At 41.9% G+C, this 6,607-nt stretch overlaps 1 long non-coding RNA gene across 1 annotated transcript; it reads right to left on the bottom strand.

The window, feature by feature from the left end:
• Window positions 1-392: 392 nt before the first annotated feature.
• Window positions 393-5,021, bottom strand: LOC104488725. Its single transcript, XR_727802.1, has 3 exons — window positions 4,965-5,021; window positions 1,441-1,572; window positions 393-501 (listed from the first exon to the last, which is right to left on the bottom strand). It is a non-coding gene; the product is annotated as an uncharacterized LOC104488725 (long non-coding RNA).
• Window positions 5,022-6,607: the final 1,586 nt, after the last annotated feature.

Genomic DNA, 6,607 nt, shown 5'->3' with positions numbered 1-6,607 from the left:
GTCTGTTTATTCTTAAAGAGTTGCAATTTATTTTCAATCCTAATATTCTCTCCATAATACAGCAACAAGAGCTTGGAATTAAGAACATCAGTGCTACTCATAATCAACCTCTGAACAAACAGAAATGTTCCTCTTTCCAATGGCTAAATGGCTTCCTTGCTCTTTTCATTCCAGGATTTAACTGAACATCACAGGTCAGTGTAGATCTCCTTTCAAGGTATTTCAAATTTTTTCCAAAGGCCTACATCCATGGACAAAACCCCTTCCAGAAAGATGGCTATTGTGAGTCATCGTCCAGCATTTTGAAAAGCAGCGAGCGAGTTCTGGGACAAGGTTAAGAGAGAGAAGCTAACTTTCAGCATTCAGTGAATCCCCCACTACTGCTCTTACCTGACTATGTCGCTGTTTCAGTTTGATCTTGACAAGAAGAATGAGGCAAACAAGAGACACAACCACAAAGAAGGCCAGGAAAATTCCCATATCAAAGTACTCAGTGGGTTGCTTAAAAATTAAAACAGAAATATTATTTTTCCTTTCTTTAGATCATACTCAAATCTATTGCTTCTTTCTCTTCTCTACTTTCTCGGTGGTCATTGTCAAATGTAGGCAGTCACAACGGCAAAAGTCAAAGTACGCACTGTTCCATTTGTTAACTAGGATTCTATAAGAAAAAAACTGGGTTTCACATGTCACTGCACATGAATGAAATACAGAGAATGCCAGTCATGAGGTGTCAGATTTACAGCGTCTCTGAACTGACCCCCAAAAATCCAGTTTTTAACTTAGTGAATCACACTAACACAAATTTCCATGATTTATTGGTTTGCTTGTCTGCTTAAGCGAGTGAAAATCAATGTTTGAATTTTCAGCGAATGGCACCCTTTTCAAACACGCTTCTTAGCAGAAGAATTCTATAAAAATACAACAAAACCAAAGTGGTAACTGGAAGATGGATGACCTCTAGATATGTTCTTCTGTAAACTACATGTAGAGAGAGTTCAAAAAAATTCTAGAAAAGCTATTTTATATTACAATTACAAATATCAGGTATCAAATAATTAACCCATGTTTAAAATACCACACAGAATTATTTGTTAACACAGGGCAGACTACCTTACAAATCTCAACTACCAGGAGCGAACAATAATTAAGTTACTTAATTAAGAAAAAGGAAACTTCTATTGTAACATTTTTAGCCTTTTATATATTCAAAAGAATTGTTATGAAAGACAGCAGATACCACAGATGTGGATTCTATACTTACATCAAGTGTAGCTGCTTGTCCGCAGTGCAGTTGCTCAATTTATTTAGGTCAACAGAATTTCACATGTTATTAATGCTCATGGGGAGCACCACAACATCTTCACACTCAGTGCAGTAGCAAGCACTGCATGAAGCAACAGCAGTGTAATACCTAGATAAAGTGTCTTAAAGTCTCACCCGTGGGGGGCGATGCTGAATCCTTGCTCGTGCCACTTTCTGCTTGTTAACTATGTTCATTAGCTTGACAGCATCAGCACCCTTGACATACACCACTGGTCTCTTCAGTGGGTCCTCTGAGCCCTGGTTCAACTAGAACAAAAAATAATCTACTCAAAAGGCATGTTTCAGGAAAACTACCTCTCCTTTGGACAACGGAGAGAAAAGGAACGTGAATGTGGAATTGATTCAAGCATGAATTGTTCCCTTCTAGCACAGACCTTCACTTAAAGTATTCCATAGAGGTAAACCTGAATTAAACTTTTGATTTAAGATGCTTTTTTTTTTAATTGCCCAAAACTAGGATTACAATAAGCAAATGTTATTTCTGAACAGCAGCTTTAACTTAACCACATTATATGCCTGTGCTGTAATAAGCTAAACATTATAATGAAAAAGAATAAAGATCTGCACAGTAAAAAAAAAAATTACCTTGCTAAATTTTCTGAACATTTTGTTATTTCAACTTTGTAGTTCTATTATGCACATACAAATTTCTTTGGCTCTCTGAACAATCTCATGCTAGAGTCCTGTCTTTCAGGCTCTTTGCACCTAGCCAATTTATTAAAGTCTGTAATTACTGCTGTTTAACTCAGCAAACTCATTCAAATAGTTGGGTTCTGGCAACCACTAGAGCTATCGATCGCAGGATGGTGGCCTCAAAGACTAAAGCATGGTATTAGATGGCTTAATTCACCACGAAACTTCCTTCCAGGTCCAGCCAATTTTTTTGAAAGGTCAAATCATAGAATCAGAAAATAATGTGGGTGGGAAGAAACCCTTCGATTCCAAGCTCCTGGTCAAGTCAGGGTCAATTATGCTATCAGACCAGGCTGCTCGGGGCTTTATCCAGACAGATGTTAAAAACCTTCAAGTGTGGAGTTTGCATAACTTCTCTAGCCAACAAATCCAGAAAAGCAATCTGCTGAACTATATACCAGAGAGGGGAATAACAAGACAAGAGAATTGTTCTGTTACAAAATGACACCAACATGATAAAATTCATATTGCTTATTCTGACCCACAGGAAAAATCCTAGTATACAGGCTGGTTGATACAAAACAAGCAAGGCACTGACAAGCAGATGGAAATGGTACAGGAGGCAGGAATGAGATGACGGGAGTGAGAGCAAATTGAACAAGAGTAGTATATGGCAGACCTGCCATTATCTACATTGTTCTCTACCAGCGACGTCTAGCTAAAACATGTAGAAATTACCAACTGACAGGTCTATCATCCTTTAAAAGTACTTTAAAAAGTACTCTACTTAAAAAGTACTCTACTTAACCTGTCCAGGTGATAGTGACAGATTTCACTGAAACTTTTAAACAGATTCTTTCTAGTATGTGACTGATCAAACTATTTTAAGGCAGATGTCTTTTGAAGAGCTAAAACTAGCTGAAATACTTGAATCCAACCCAAGGATCCTACATGTCTACAAGACTTGCTGACCTAAGGCCAAATCCAATCGTTGTCCATGCATTCCCAGACATACATTTTCTCTCAAGCCTTCTTGTCTAAGAAAGAATTCACCTGATTCCTCAGCAGCTTTTGCACACTGCCAGACTCTTGCTAAACATGATGCTCTGGGTGCCGTTACTCCTCTTCAAACTGTGCAAAAGTAAAACTAAGAAACAAATCAGATTTTACAGAGCATTTTTGAAATGAAAAGTTTCATTCTTAGTCTAGAGCAGAAGACAGCCAGATCAACGGGAATAAAACCCACAAAATCTGCTATCAAATTGTCCAAGGGCAATTCTTCTCCTGGTCAGGCGTGCTTCCTATTTCTGTTCATCAACAGGCAGGAAGGATCGCTTTCCACTGTACTCCACTCCTCCCTTCCAAAGCACTCTCCCTTAGCTGTTCTGTGGCTTGGTAACAAGCATACTGGGGAAAGCTCCCTAAACAGCTCCCCTCAGTGCCTAAGGATACTCCCATCCGAATCAAAGACACTCCAGATTAACGCACATCGGTTTTTTTCTCCACTGTTATCCATCTGTTGTTGTTTTCCACAATTCCATTGTGGGTGCCAACATGGTATTCATTTTAAAGACAAATTAATTAGTTCCCCTGACGTCAAGGGTTCTGAAGACTTTGGCTGAGAATAAAAACGCATGAAACACAAGTGTGCAGAGCAGCATGAGAAGGGAGCCTATCAAGTAGCTCTTCCCTTTAGAGCTAGGTCTAGTCATTCCTCTCCTGTTTGTGAGTGTTTGCATTGTCTGCTGCTCTGTCCTGTAACAGAGCCTACTGCTCTAAGCCACGAGCCTCCTTCCATTTTACTGGTACACCCAAAATATTCACTCATCCACTAGACTAACTTCCCAACTATTGGGGACAGTTGCACTCAGTTTATTTTCAAGAATCAAGGAAGGACAGCTGTTGCTGCTGGAGGGAAGAGAGCAAGAGGCAGTAACTCAGAGCAGGGTGGCTGAAAGCAACTGGAAGCTGTAATATACAGAGAAAATTCAAAAAAGACAGATTACATCTTTGTGCAGATCATTTTTCTGTGTATAAAAAGGGAAACAATATCCCTGAGACTGTTTGCAAGATCAAGGCTGTAGCCTTGATGCACATCAAGAGCACAGTTCTCAAACCATCCATTACAAAGGGCCTGCATTCCTTTGTCCATCAGATGCTAATTTCATAATTAAAGCCAGCTTTTTAAATGTAAACATTGATGGTCTCTCTTTTCCCCAAGAAACTCAGGCTGCACTTAAAAACATTCAGCTTCACTTGTTTCTACTGCAGTAGAAAGAGCAGTACTGTTTCAAGACAAAACAAAGCTAACCCAAATTCAGAGTATTTTTGTGTTTGCTATGTTTCTTCTCTCTACTCAGATAACTCAGAATTGGCTGGAAGGATCTCGTCAAAGCATTTCACAGAGCTATTACCTACTTCAAATGAAAAGATGGAAGTTGTACTGAGACCCTCAAAAAAAAAGAAAACCCCTGCTTCCTCAAAAACACATAGCCCAGAAATCATCAGCTGTGAACAAGGAAGAAATGTTTACAAGATTTTTAAGAATCTTGTTTAGAACCAGACTTGAAAGCCATTTTGCAACCTGACAAAATAGCACTGCTCAACAGTACCATCGATCACAAGCTGGGTAGGGCCCAGCATCCTATGTTCTGTACACAGAGCTGGCAATGAAAACCTCCTTCACTACATAATGGGTCACAAAAATTTTGCCTCCATCCTTTCTCAAAACCGCAAGCCCAGACCTGGATTCTAGATTCTAGCAATGGCCAGAAGAAAAATATCACTCCTTAAACTTTTATCTTTCCGCCACATTCTCAACACCTCCATTGTTTCTTGCCTGCCAGAAGACGAGCAGGATAACCACAGCACCGTGTTACCCCGAGTCAGTAGCTGCATGTCTTAAGGCAAGTGTTCTCTGAGACCTGGATGCTGTCAGGTCTTGTCTCAGCAACCTAAGAGAACCCAAAGGAGGCTATATTAAAAGTAGGCTCCCTTCTTCATACCTGATCAATGGCATCTGGGTTTTCAGAAACATCAAAGATGACCGCTGTGGCTCCACGCTGCACTGCTCGTTTTGCCTGCAATAAGAAAGACAGCATCCTCAGTCCCACCCCAAAAGATGACTTCTTACCTCAAAAATGACTCCCTCTCCTCATCTCCAGACAGCAAACTTAACTGTGGTGTTTCTGTGTAGTTAAAACAAATGACAGAGTAGTTAGAAACACAGGAGCTCCTGAACCAGCATGGAATGTAGTCAAACCCCACTACAGCTTCTACAATCTCTCTGCCCCTTCCTTCTCAAAATGATCCTTCAATAAGCTTTTAAAGGAACTAAAATGTGATTTAGACCCTCTAAAGACGTTAAATATATTAATTTTTAAAAATTAAATTATGTTCTTTTTATCCATGTTACTTGGAAGTGCCATTAAAAACAATCTTCCCTGTGATTTGGGGTGGAGAGACAAGCTCGCTAGTGTTGAAAATAAGGTGGACAGTTCTTTACACCTTTTCAGTGTCACTCTCACAGTCACGACAAACCGGCGAGCCACAATCCTTGCACAGTTTCTTGGAGAACACTGCTCTTTCTGACCATTAGAGGTCAGGTCTGTTGCATACAACACTTCTTACAGAGGTAAGATCAGACCTATTAAAGTGCGCAGCTTTTCATCAAACACACAGTCCAGCAGAGCAGGGGACCTATTAAATCCCCCGGGATAGAGAAAACGTTATCTTAACCACTGAGGGTAGGAGAGGGCATGTCAGCAGCGCGTGCCACTGTGCCCCTGCGCGTTCTGTTCAAATGTTACTCGATGGCCCCACAACGCTAACATTCCCCGCAACTTCCCAGAGCTGTTACTGCCTCTGCCAGGTGCAGGATGTACCGGCCCCTCCCAGCGGTAACAGCTATCGCCTCACAGGCGCTGAGCCCGCGGACACCGGCTCTTCACAGAGACCAGTGGAACCTGAACTTAAAATACAGATACAAAAGAAAGATGTGAAAATGATTAATTACAAAACATCAGCAGCGTTTTCCAAGCATGTCGGCCAGTACAGACTTGTTCTTCTGAACACCTATGGGTCACTTTCTTTGCTCTGTTCTCATATCGTATTGTCATTTTAAATCAACCAAGCCCACCAGACAGTGCGTAAGGGAAACCAGCTCCCGAACGGGGTTTCTTTCTCCGCCCAGCTGGTGTTTGTCCCCTTTGAAGTCAGCACACCTAGCAGATCACCGATAGCTGCTGGGAGGATGCTGAGAGGGATGCACTGCCCGTTCTCCACCGCAGCGGCCCGAGGCGAGAGCTCGCCCAGGTCTCTCCGGCGGCACCTTTCCCCCGACAGCTTGTGCAACTGTGCCGGCCACTTAGATCGTTCTTTCAGGACGGCCAGTCAGCAAGCAAGGCACTTCGATCCCTGAGGGTATTTTAAGAGATTTGCAGGTTGTTTAAGAAAAAAGCCCTTATTTTTGTGAACACGCTGAATGAGCGCAGCAATTCATTTACGTCTCCAGCACCAGGATGTAGGTGGCATTCCTCACTGAGTCTGCGAAAACAGTTGCCAGCAGAGGAGCAGTACCAACCGAGCTACGAACCGCGCTGGACGCGGCGACAGCAGGCCGGCTGACTGCGCGGCACCGACCCGCTCC

The sequence above is a fragment of the Buceros rhinoceros genome, unplaced genomic scaffold (assembly GCF_000710305.1).
Source record: "Buceros rhinoceros silvestris isolate BGI_N320 unplaced genomic scaffold, ASM71030v1 scaffold29445, whole genome shotgun sequence".
NCBI lineage: Eukaryota > Metazoa > Chordata > Aves > Bucerotiformes > Bucerotidae > Buceros > Buceros rhinoceros.
This window is presented reverse-complemented; position numbering and strand designations above follow the sequence as displayed.